We start from the raw sequence: 13,123 nt of genomic DNA on the forward strand, positions 1-13,123 counted from the left end.
CCAGACCCCGCCCCCAGCCCAGAACAGCAACCAGGATGCGACAGACCCCCAGGAAACCCCGAAGAACCATCACCGACCAGCCGAGGAATGGCATCAGCTAACCCCCCATCCACCCCCCGCGGTGGCAGGGGTGCCCCCCAGGCGGACGGAGACCCCACCCCCCGCAGCCCCCCCAGCCCCAGCGCGACGGAGCGACCGGACATGCCCAGGGTGGTATTCAGGCAGCCCCCCACACCCTCCGGCTCCGACCCCAAGGCGCCGGGCGTGGCCCCGACCGCCGGGGCCCCCCGGACCCCAGGAGGGCCCCCACGACCAGCGAGGGCCCAGCCACCAGCGGAAGGAAGGAGGGGCCGGAGGAGGAGCCGGGCGAAGGGAGGAGGGCGCTGCAGAGGGGAGGGAGAGGAGGGGACAGGGAGCCCGCCAGCCCAGACCGCCAAGGCCCACCAGGAGATCCAGGGAGAGTCGGCCACCGATACACCACGACCCCAGGAAAGTGAGCAAGCGCCGAAGCCACAGGGAACCCCAGGCAAGTCTCCAGCGCCACCCCAACTGGGGGAGAGGGAGGCCAGCCGGGTAAACCGCTCAGGGCCGGAAGTCAACCCAGGGGTGAGAAGGAGTAGGGCACCCCTAATGCATGCTCAAGGTGTTGTGGTCCGGGGATCCTCCTTAGTGAACCTGGATGAAGAGGGCAATAAAATCTTTTCCATAACGACATTCATCACTGTAAGAGAAATATTATTATAGCATTACAGTAGGTGGAACAGAAGTGGCAAAAGCTAGCAGGCAAAGTCAAGATGCAAATTAAGGTTGAGGGAGTCGCAGAATACAGACCATTTTTTGGCAAACAAAGTCAACTGATTTTTCCGGGTAGCAGATATTTTCTCCAGTGATATATAATCGGAAAGAAGGTTCAACCACTGGGAAATGTTTAGTGACTGTTTGTTCTTCCAGTTCATAAGGATTGTTTTCTTGGCGATGGTGAGAGCTACAAGGACAGATTGTGATAGATGGTGAGGAAGACTGATTGTTTCCAGGTCACCAATGAGGCACCAATGAAGTTAGGGGTTAATGGGATTCTGCAGTCCAAAATTGAGGAGAGTTTCTGTGTTACAAGTGACCAGAAGTGCTGTACCGGAGAACAGAGCCAGAGAGCGTGGAAATAAGAATCTGAATAGTTTTGGGTGCATTGCGTACATTTGTCGGATTGGGAGAAGCCCATTCTATACATCTTGTATTGAGTTGTGTGTGATCTGTGGAGTACTTTAAACTGGATCAGCTGTAAATTCGAGTTTTTGGTCATTTTAAATATATTTTGGCAGATCTGAGTCCAGAAATCAAAGTCTGTAGACAGGGAAAGATCGGCTTCCCATTTTGATATTGGTACATGTATTAAATGTGTGGTTGATAGCAGCTTATATATTAAAGAGAGGGTTTTCTTCTTTTTCGGTATGAGTTTTTTAATGTTGGTGACGAATTGTGGTGGCTGTATGCAGTTCTGGAGCACTGGGATTTTCTTTCTGATTGTCTTGGTCACTTGTAGGTATTGGAGGAAGTTTCCATTTCTTATTTCGAACGTATCAAATAAATCTCTGTGATTCATAAGTAAGTTCCCCTGGAAGAGGTGATGGAGGTGGGTTATTCCTTTATGCTTCCAAGTGCTGAGGTGAAGAGGGACTTTGTTATTCACAAAGTCAGGGTTGTGCCAAATTGGGGAGAACCCACAGGGTTCCAGCAGGGATCCTGTGGTCTCTAGACTCTTCCACCAAGCCGACAGGGTGGCGGCAATAATGGGGTTTTGGAAGCAGTTATGACGCTTAAGGGTGATTGTAATGAAGGGCAGGTCCGAAATGCATATGTTGTGGCAGTCGGCCTGTTCTATTTCTAGCCACAAATTGTAATCTGCCTCTGGGTTTATCCATTTGGTGATGTATTGCAGCTGATTTGCCAGGTAGTAGTTTGTAAAGTTCGGTGCATCTAAATCTGGAGTATTTTGTTTTTACAAACAATGTTTCAGCTCAGCTCATAAAACGTCTGTTTGTTTGTTTCCTCGTCGAGTCATTTGCTGCTGTAACCAGTGAAAGGTGTGAATGTTAGCGTCAGATGCAGCTTTATGATGCAGGCAGATTGTTTTCATGTCATACTTGAAGAGTTGTGCAGATGTTTAGTTTCTCCACATGTTTTGTGTTTGTTTGGATGTTTCTGCTCAAACTGAACTCCTCCTCAGGCTGAGAGTCACTTTGTCCAGTGAAAGAAGCACAAAGCTGAAGCAATGATTGCAGGTTTGACTCATGTCGGTCAAATCAAGTTGTTTGTGACTAAATGCAAAATGTTTGTTGTCATCGTTTCTTCTTCATGTGTATTTATGCTGAGCGTCACAGGACGTTCACATATTTATTGGCAGGTTTAATAAAAGTCAGAAACACCAGCTCTGGGTCTGTACTTCTGTGGAGTTAAAGTGATCAGTGATCAAATGTGAAGTTACAGATGAGTGGTCAAAGTCCAACACTTGTAGTTCATTGTTTTATAATTTTATTTATTTTATCTATCAATATCTATCGATCACAGGTGAAAACAGCCTTTTCATTATTCTGGAAACAAAGCGACAGCAGAGAAAATAAGACGAACGTGACATTATTGAGCAAAAAGACAGAAAACTTTACCTCCAGGAGAAAAGAAGACGAGACTCTGAGTGAAGCTCCAACCAGGAACAAATAAATATTAGTAACTGAATGAATAAGTAACTGTCATACTTTTCAATTAATATATTTTTATTTATTAATCACGTACTTGTGGTTGTTAAATAGTTTGTTGTTCAGAGAATAAAGACAGAACGTCTCCTTTTAATGGAGCAGATGAACTTTTTGCTTTAACATATCAGTTGGTATCAAAACGTCTCACCTTCAAATAAATAAAGCAAAAGAAGAAGATGTTGGAGAGTGAAATACTTCATCTTCACCTGGAGAAAAGAAGCCACAGCTGTAAAATAACCAGAGGGAGATGAAGACTGATGAAGATCAAATAAATGTAAATTTAAAACGTCACAAGTGGAGATAGACCTGATTCGTAAGTAAAAACCTTAATCAGTTATAAAAATCAAACTATAACTATCGCTGCCCTCTGGTGGACACAAGGTGGAACTACAATACATCCGTTTATCATATTTATTTATTTTCACAGTTGATTTATATTTATGCTGTTTTACATGGCTCTTTTTCTTTCTTTGTTTCTTTTCTTTTTTATTTTATTTATTTATTTTATTTATCTATTTATTTATTTTAGGTCTCCAGTGTTCTGCCACGCTTGGGGATGTTCCTTTCTACCCCTGTCCCTTGGGTCCCCTCGGCCTGGGTCGCTGGACGCTCTGCACTTAGGTGTAGGGACCACCTCTCTGCCTGGGGTGGGCTGATCTTTGCTCGTGAGGAGTAGAAAATGCCTTTAGCCTGAGGGCTGCTCTGGTTGTGGTGATCCATCAGCATGTTCTCCACCTGCAGTAAACACACATCACGTCACTGTTCTTCATTTCACATCATTTAGGCTTGAAATATAAAACGTTGCGTGTCCACCTGTGATTTCTATGATAAACTGAGTGTCTTTAGGCTGCAGACTGCTGGTCAGACACAAACAAGGAAACAAAAAGATGACTTTACCATGAAGAACTGGAGGCTCCTGCTTTGGTTTTATATGGACATGTTCACATTTCTTCTCCATGTTACACTGATGACACGTCGTTTAAAACAGTAGATAAATATTTGTAATGTCGTGTTTACCTGAACCGTGTTAATATTAAATTAATGCTCAAACCAGTTTATTTGGGATGAAGCAGTGAAAAGCTACATAATATTTCTTCTTAACTTTAGCAAAACAACACAAGCTCCTCCTCTATTAGCTTCAAAGCTAACAGCTAAACACGAACAGGAAGTCAACTTTAACACGAATTACTGTACCTGGATATAACTCTCAGTGTCTTCATGTCGGGTTTTACTTATTTGTTCCCTATACAGTGAGACCAAAGTCAGTTGCTAACTCAACATTAATCAGGTTAATCAACACCATTGACAGATCAACACCTGTTCACTACTTCCGGTTTCTTCTTCTTCAACATTAAAATGACCTGTAACAGAGATTTGTCTCCATCTGGCGGTGAAACGATGAACTACATCATGTCACTTTAATAACTACAGAGAAAAAAACATCACGAACACTGCCATCCGGTGGTCACTGTCTGTAACTACAATTGTCTGAAGAATGTTTACTGCCCTCCGGTGGTCACTGCAGGGAACTACAGCTAAGTCCTAACAAAAAATGGAAACTAAGAAACTGATCATTAATCACTGAGAAAGGAAAAGGGATAGGATTAATTAAGCTTCTTCCTAATTCCTTTGGGACATTTTATGTTAAGATTGTTTTTGTAGTTTTGACTACTTTGATTTCTGTGTGTGTTTTCTCATGTTCGAAGTAAAAGCTTCATTCAAAAATAAGACATAAAACAACATTTATTTATCGCACATGTGGGAAATGACCTTGTCACAGTAGTGCAGAAGTTGGTACGAAAATATATACAAGCAATCTACAAACAATAAAAGACAGTATGAAGTTTGAAAGAAGATACAAAATATACAAGAATATGCAGCACTCTGACAGTCAGTATATACAGTGTGGGCAGGGAATTTCAAAAATACTGAAAAAAACTGTAATATGATAGTTCTGATGTTAAGTTGCTTCTGTTATTTATATGCAATAAATAATAAATAAGAGAAGCAACTTAACCATATAAGAACTTGCAACGATCATCATGGAAAACCTAGAAGTGCCATTGATTAAGTCTTAAATGAGCCTTTAAGTTTTTCTGAAGGCGCTGAGCTCTTAATTTTAATTCTGAGACATTTTTTAAATAACGTCTCTGTAACCAGTCAGTGAAGAGTGAAGCACAACAAAGCAAAGTGTAGATGAAAGTGTGTCACAATAACAACAATAGTTTATCTCCATCTCTGACAATGATGCATAAAGCAGAGGCTCAGTGTGAAAACTGCTTCCTGCTTCTTTTCAAATTGAATAAATGTTTGGTTGAAAAAGGAGTAAAATAAACAGAACAATAAATACAGAAGTGAAGAGACACAATAGAATATAGAAAGACTGTTGATGCTGGTTGATTAATGTGTCCAATAATTCAGGAGAGGGACTGGTCTTTACTTGTTGGTGTTAATAGTTTGTGCAGCTCTGTTGAGGATCTTTAATCTCTTGACTCCACCTCCCAGTAACATGGTCCAGTCAGAGTCTCTCTACACACAAGCTGCTGCTGATTCAACCTCTGGATCATCAGGACTCAGCTCATCCTCTCTCAGCTCACATACCATCCTGTTCACCACCAGCTGTAGAGAGAACAACAACAACAGTAGATAAGTCAGTGTTTACAGAGAATCACTTCATCATCAGCAGCAACAAATATTCACAGTCTACAGAATTCTTGAGGCTGAGAATATTTTTAACATGAAGGACAATATATATGGTTCCTTTTACAATTAAATCTACTTAACTACTACTACTTTAGTGATGGATTTCCAGCTGTTCCATTTCAATAAAGAGTCTGAGTGTGTTGATGAACATCTCATGTGTTTCTGAAGCATCAGCTGACTAAGAAACATTGAAGATATCTGATGAAACTAATGACAGAGATACAGATGTGATGACTGGACCTCAGCAGAGGTTCTGCTCTGTAGAAAGACCACATGGTTACTAAATGTAATGATGGTTCTGTGATTTACAGGCTTCAGTCAGACTGATCTCAGAGCTGTGACAAAGATGAAACTGATCAGTTGTTTAGTTTTGAGGTGAGAGAACAAAGAGTCTGAGATCAGATCTGATGAATGAGGACCACTGTCTCTATTCATCTAGTAAGGCTGTCAGCTGGAATCCACATTTATTTCCTGAAAACATCAACACAACAAGCTTCAGGATGATCTGATTGTCTGACTGTTGTCTCTGTCTTTCTGTCCAGTATGTCTTCATTCTCCTCTGACAGCATCTCTGAAGAAAACAGCAGCAGGTTTCCAGGAAACACTTTAGATTCTGTGTCTAGTACAAAACTACTGAAAGAAGAATGAACTGACTCCAACCCTCCACTCACCTCAGAGTCTCCAGTCTACAGTCTGGACTCTTCACAAGATGAATAAGCTGCTTCACATCTGGATCCTTCAGGTTGTTGAGACTCAGGTCCAGATGTTTCAGGTGGGAGGGGTTGGACTTCAGAGCTGAGACCAGAGAATCACAGCTGATCTCTGACAACCTGCAGTACCTCAAACTGAATAAAGAAAAACGAGAAGTTGAAAGGAAATAGTTCAGACATTATTGCTGTTGTTTTGTTATCGTTCATTCAGGTGTCAGACGACCAGTGGATCCATCGCTACAAACTCATGTTGACCAAAAAACAAACGTCTGACATTTATGACTAAACATGACGATGCATTTCATTACTGATTCATGTGACATTTATCAATGTTTTGATGAGATGTCAAAGTTAATCAAGTAGAATATCAGCCTGATGTCTGTAGATTAGTGTCAACACAACTTAGATGGAACAAAGACAGATGGAATAAAATAAGTTGTGCAGTGTTCACTGTGGCAGTGGAGCTGAATCATTCTGCTGGAGAATGAGCTCCTCTGACCCTCTACTGTTGGGTTTCTGGGATGGATTGTCCATAATGGAGAGCAGTTTATCCAGTGTCCTCCTGTCCCTCACTGAGACAAATGACTCCAACTCTCTAACGATCACATGTCCAGTTTTTCAGATCAATTTGCTGGTCCGTCTTTTTTGCTGCTACTACTCTCCTAACAAACCACAGGAAAGAACAGGGGACTCGCTACAACAGACTGGTAGAAAGACTCTAGTAATTCACTGCACACGTTGAAAGACCTGAGCTTCCTGAGAAAGTAGAGTCTACTCAGGCCCTTCTTGTACACAGCATCGTAGTGGTCCACTACTACCACCTCCAGGCCCTGGATGGGGATGAGCTCCACTGGTGACCTCTTCCAGCTCTGTGATCTTGTCCACATTCACGAGTAGGTGGTTTGCCTGGGACCACTTCACAAAGTCTGTGGTCAGTGTCCTATACTCCACCTCCTGTCCAACTCTAACACACCCTACCACTACAGAGTCATCAGCACACAAATAAAACAGGATGTCTGACCTCAGAGTCTCCAGTCTACAGTCTGGACTCTCCAGAAAACCACACAGATGTTTCACTCCTGGATCCTGCAGGTTGTTGTAACTCAGGTCCAGATGTTTCAGATGGGAGGGGTTGGACTTCAGAGCTGAACCCAGAGAATCACAGTTGATGTTCGACAAACTGCAGCTGTTCAAACTGAATGAAGAATAAAAGATGTTGGTTTAAAAGACAAAGCTCCATCTTGAAATCATTCAGTGTTTCATCATCTGTTCAGAGCTGAAGAAGGTTCAGAAAGTACAAGTTTAGAAAATAGAAACTCTAAACATGTGAACCAACAGGAAGCAGCTTCAATCAGTCAAATAGAAGAAGAGAAAAAGAGCTCTCATTAATATTAATGACAACAAGCTGCTGCTTCAATAAAGACGTAGTGACTTCAGCTCTGAAACTCTGACAGCTCCACCAGTGGATCCATCCACACAAACTCATGTTGACCAACAAACACAAGTAAAAACCCTCTGACATTTATTTCACTTTCTACTCAAAGATCAGAAAAACACCAAATATGGAAATGTTGATAAAATGATGATCAAGACTCTAAAATATGTTCATGTTATGATGGAGACATTTAAACTAGGACTAAACATGAAAATACATTTCATTATTGATTCATCTGTCATTTATCTTTAAACAATATTGAATATTTGTTTCTGTCTCTTAGTGTAAAAAGTGTTTGAATTAGAGCTGAAACAATAAGTTGATGAGTTGATGAGTCCATGGAGAAAAGATCAAAACAAACGAATAAACTGTTTCCAGTTTATTCACTGGGAACATTTTATGTTTTCGATCACAGTAAACTGAATATTTCTGGCTTTGGATAAATTTAAATATCTGAAGACGACACCTTGAACTCAGAGAAAGCGGAATCAGCATGTTTCAACATTTTTGACATTTTATAGATCGAACTATTTGAAAAAAAGATAGTGACTCTGCCACAGTCAATGGACTAAACCACAGAAGAAGAAAACAGAGTTTACCATGAAGATCCTCAGTGTGGATCAGTAGAATATCAGCCTGATGTCTGTAGATTAGTGTCAACACAACTTTCACATCATATTAATCTGAACACACAAATAAAACATTATGTCTGACCTCAGAGTCTCCAGTCTACAGTCTGGACTCTCCAGAAAACTACACAGATGTTTCACTCCTGGATCCTTCAGGTTGTTGTTACTCAGGTCCAGATGTTTCAGATGGGAGGGGTTGGACTTCAGAGCTGAACCCAGAGAATCACAGCTGATCTCTGACAAACTGCAGGAATTCAGTCTGAATAAAGAATTAAAGGTGTTAAGTTAGAAGGTCTGTGTATCATTCATTCATTTGATATTTCATTAAGAATCTTGAACCAAACAAATACAGAAAACCAGTTGACACTTCAATATGCAGATTTCTTGTTTACGCTCAAATCATATAAATTAAAAATGAAACATTCAGGCCCAGGGACAAATTATATCTTGATATTTATTACTTTTTTAATTTGTGGTTTTTGTGATGGAAATAAAAGTGTAACTCTAAAGGTAGAAGACATCTCTACCAAGTAACTAAGTTAAAACTAACATTCACTGTGATTCTCTGTATGTGGATTCAAAGCTACAGCCCTTCAAAATAAACTGAGAGGAATTTCACATAAGTCCTTCATTCTGACAATCAGTAAATTATGAATAAATACTGAATGAAAGTGTATGAAGAAATAAGAAAAGAATATTTAAGTATCATTACCTAGAACATTTTCTTATTACATGATAATAAATGAGTTTACCAATTGTTTAACCCTTTATGGGGCAAGGAACCATATTTTAAATTGTGTCTCTCAGTGAGGTTCATTGTCATGTGGTTTTCATTCAGCCAATCATAGAAGATCAAGGAAACATTCTCAGGTCTAATCAGGGTCTAATGTGGTCTACAAGGTCCACCTCTACATGAACTCTGAGTAGAAATGATTTATTAGGTACCATGAAAAAGTGTCCTAATGTTGTCTAATGTGATGATGTTAACAAGTGTCTGAATCAGCTCCTGTGTTCATATGGTCTAAATACATGTTTAGACTTAGACAGACTTTAATGATCCATGAGGGAAATGACTTGGTCACAGTAGCTTTGTTGCACATGAAAGTAACACTCTTAAAAACCACTAGAAAGACAAAATAAAATGAGATTAGATTAAAATAAAAATAAATATTATCTAGTAAGATAAAATAAACAGTGTATTCAAAAGAATTACATAATTACCATCATGAACAAATGTACAAAAGTAGCAAAACAGTGTCCAAGGTGATGCAGTTGTTGGTGTTGCAGCTTCTGATTGCAGCTTCTAGGGCTGAACCATCGTGATGATGGTTTGAGTCATTGATCAAACAGAAAAACTAAACTGTTTCCAGTTTATTCACTGGGAACATTTTATGTTTTCTATCACAGTAAACTGAATATTTCTGGTTTGGGATAAAAACAGAAATCTGGAGACATCACCTTAAAGTCTGAGAAAGTTGGATCAATATTTTGCATGATGATTGATATTTTTATAGACTCAAGTATTTCAATAATGGACAGCTTCATTAATAACATCAGAAAATATTAGTTGTTGTTGTGGTTTTAATTTGAAAAAAGTGAGGTGAAACTGAAGGTGAAAATCAAAATGATGATCAAGACTTTAAAATATGTTCATGTTATGATGGAGACATTTAAATTAGGACTAAACATGAAAATACATTTCATTATTGATTCATCTGTCATTTATCTTTACAATAGTTTCATTAGTTATCAAACCAAATCCAAATCAAATCTAGTGTAAAGTGTCTTTACCATGAAGATCCTCAGTGTGGATCAGTAGAATATCAGCCTGATGTCTGCAGATTAGTGTCAACACAACTTTCACATCATATTAATCTGAACACACAAATAAAACATGATGTCTGACCTCAGAGTCTCCAGTCTACAGTCTGGACTCTCCAGAAAACCACACAGATGATTCACTCCTAAATCCTTCAGGTCGTTTTCACTCAGGTCCAGATGTTTCAGATGGGAGGGGTTGGACTTCAGAGCTGAACCCAGAGAATCACAGCTGATGTTCGACAAACTGCAGCTGTTCAAACTGAATGAAGAATAAAAGATGTTGGTTTAAAAGACAAAGTTCCATCTTGAAATCATTCAGTGTTTCATCATCTGTTCAGAGATGAAGAAGGCTCAGAAAGTACAAGTTTAGAAAATAGAAACTCTAAACATGTGAACCAACAGGAAGCAGCTTCAATCAGTCAAATAGAAGAAGAAAAAAAGAGCTCTCATTAATATTAATGACAACAAGCTGCTGCTTCAATAAAGACGTAGTGACTTCAGCTCTGAAACTCTGACAGCTCCACCAGTGGATCCATCCACACAAACTCATGTTGACCAACAAACACAAGTAAAAACCCTCTGACATTTATTTCACTTTCTACTCAAAGATCAGAAAAACACCAAATATGGAAATGTTGATAAAATGATGATCAAGACTCTAAAATATGTTCATGTTATGATGGAGACATTTAAATTTGGACTAAACATGAAAATACATTTCATCATTGATTTATCTGTCATTTATCTTTACAATAGTTTCATCAGTTATCAAACCAAATCCAAATCAAATCTAGTGTAAAGTGTCTTTACCATGAAGATCCTCAGTGTGGATCAGTAGAATATCAGCCTGATGTCTGTAGATTAGTGTCAACACAACTTTCACATCATATTAATCAGAACACAAATAAAACATGATGTCTGACCTCAGAGTCTCCAGTCTACAGTCTGGACTCTCCAGAAAACCACACAGATGTTTCACATCTGAATCCTTCAGGTTGTTGTAACTCAGGTCCAGATGTTTCAGATGGGAGGGGTTGGACTTCAGAGCTGAACCCAGAGAATCACAGCTGATCTCTGACAAGCTGCAGCTGTTTAAACTGAATGAAATTAAAAGATTTTAAGTTAGAAAGTCTCTGTATCATTAATTCATTTGATATTTCATCAAAAATATTTAACCAAAAAAATTATATAGAAAACCAGTTGACACTTTAACATGTAGACTTTCAGGTTTACGCTCAGACCATAAAATTAAAATGAAACATTCAGGCCCAGGGACAAATTATATCTTGATATTTATCAATGTATTTTGTGGCTTTTGTGATGGAAATAAAAGTGTAACTCTAAAGGTAGAAGACGTCTCTACAAAGTAACTAAGTTAAAACTAACATTTACTGTGATTCTCTGTATGTGGATTCAAAGCCACAGCCCTTCAAAAAAAACTGAGAGGAATTTCACAATAAGTCCTTCATTCTGACAATCTGTACATTACGAATAAATACTGAATGAAAGTGTATGAAGAAATAACAAAAAAATATTTAAGTATTATTACTTGAACATTTGCTTATTACATAATAATAAATGAGGTTACCAATTGTTTAACCCTTTATGGGGCAAAGAACCATATTTGGTGACATCATCACATTTTAAATTGTGTCTCTGTGTCTCTCAGTGAGGTTCATTGTCATGTGGTTTTCATTCAGCCAACCAAAGAAGATCAAGGAAACATTCTCAGGTCTAATCAGGGTCTAATGTGGTCTACAAGGTCCACCTCTACATGAACTCTGAGTAGAAATGATTTATTAGGTACCATGAAAAAGTGTCCTAATGTTGTCTAATGTGATGATGTTAACAAGTGTCTGAATCAGCTCCTGTGTTCATATGGTCTAAATACATGTTTAGACTTAGACAGACTTTAATGATCCATGAGGGAAATGACTTGGTCACAGTAGCTTTGTTGCACATGAAAGTAACACTCTTAAAAACCACTAGAAAGACAAAATAAAATGAGATTAGATTAAAATAAAAATAAATATTATCTAGTCAGATAAAATAAACAGTGTATTCAAAAGAATTACATAATTACCATCATGAACAAATGTACAAAAGTAGCAAAACAGTGTCCAAGGTGATGCAGTTGTTGGTGTTGCAGCTTCTGATTGCAGCTTCTAGGGCTGAACCATCGTGATGATGGTTTGAGTCATTGATCAAACAGAAAAACTAAACTGTTTCCAGTTTATTCACTGGGAACATTTTATTTTTTCTATCACAATAAACTGAATATTTCTGGTTTGGGATAAAAACAGAAATCTGGAGACATCACCTTAAAGTCTGAGAAAGTTGGATCAATATTTTGCATGATGATTGATATTTTTATAGACTCAAGTATTTCAATAATGGACAGCTTCATTAATAACATCAGAAAATGTTAGTTGTTGTTGTTGTTTTAATTTGAAAAACGTGAGGTGAAACTGAAGGTAAAAATCAAAATGATGATCAAGACTCTAAAATATGTTCATGTTATGATGGAGACATTTAAATTAGGACTAAATATGAAAATACATTTCATCATTGATTCACCTGTCATTTATCTTTACAATAGTTTCATTAGTTATCAAACCAAATCCAAATCAAATCTAGTGTAAAGTGTCTTTACCATGAAGATCCTCAGTGTGGATCAGTAGAATATCAGCCTGATGTCTGTAGATTAGTGTCAACACAACTTTCACATCATATTAATCTGAGAACACAAACAAAACATGATGTCTGACCTCAGAGTCTCCAGTCTACAGTCTGGACTCTCCAGAAAACCACACAGATGTTTCACTCCTGGATCCTTCAGCTTGTTTTCACTCAGGTCCAGATGTTTAAGATGGGAGGGGATGAACTTCAGAGCTGAACCCAGATAATCACAGCTGATCTCTGACAAACTGCAGTCAATCAATCTGAATAAAGAATAAAAGATGTTGGTCTAAAAGACAAAGCTCCATCTTGAAATCATTCAGTGTTTCATCATCTGTTCAGAGCTCAAGAAGGTTCAGAAAGTACAAGTTTAGAAAATAGAAACTCTAAACATGT

The 13,123-nt window shown here is 38.6% G+C and overlaps 1 protein-coding gene and 1 long non-coding RNA gene across 2 annotated transcripts in view; both read right to left on the reverse strand.

The window, feature by feature from the left end:
* The window catches only part of LOC125000974 (NACHT, LRR and PYD domains-containing protein 3-like), a 196,079-nt gene that overhangs the window by 149,958 nt on the left and 32,998 nt on the right, over positions 1-13,123 (reverse strand). The gene's annotated exons all lie outside the window — the stretch shown is intronic.
* LOC125001085 lies at positions 4,476-6,186 on the reverse strand. The gene is made up of 2 exons (XR_007111496.1): positions 6,125-6,186; positions 4,476-5,369 (listed from the first exon to the last, which is right to left on the reverse strand). It is a non-coding gene; the product is annotated as an uncharacterized LOC125001085 (long non-coding RNA).

This window comes from Mugil cephalus, chromosome 23, assembly GCF_022458985.1.
Source record: "Mugil cephalus isolate CIBA_MC_2020 chromosome 23, CIBA_Mcephalus_1.1, whole genome shotgun sequence".
NCBI classification, from domain to species: domain Eukaryota; kingdom Metazoa; phylum Chordata; class Actinopteri; order Mugiliformes; family Mugilidae; genus Mugil; species Mugil cephalus.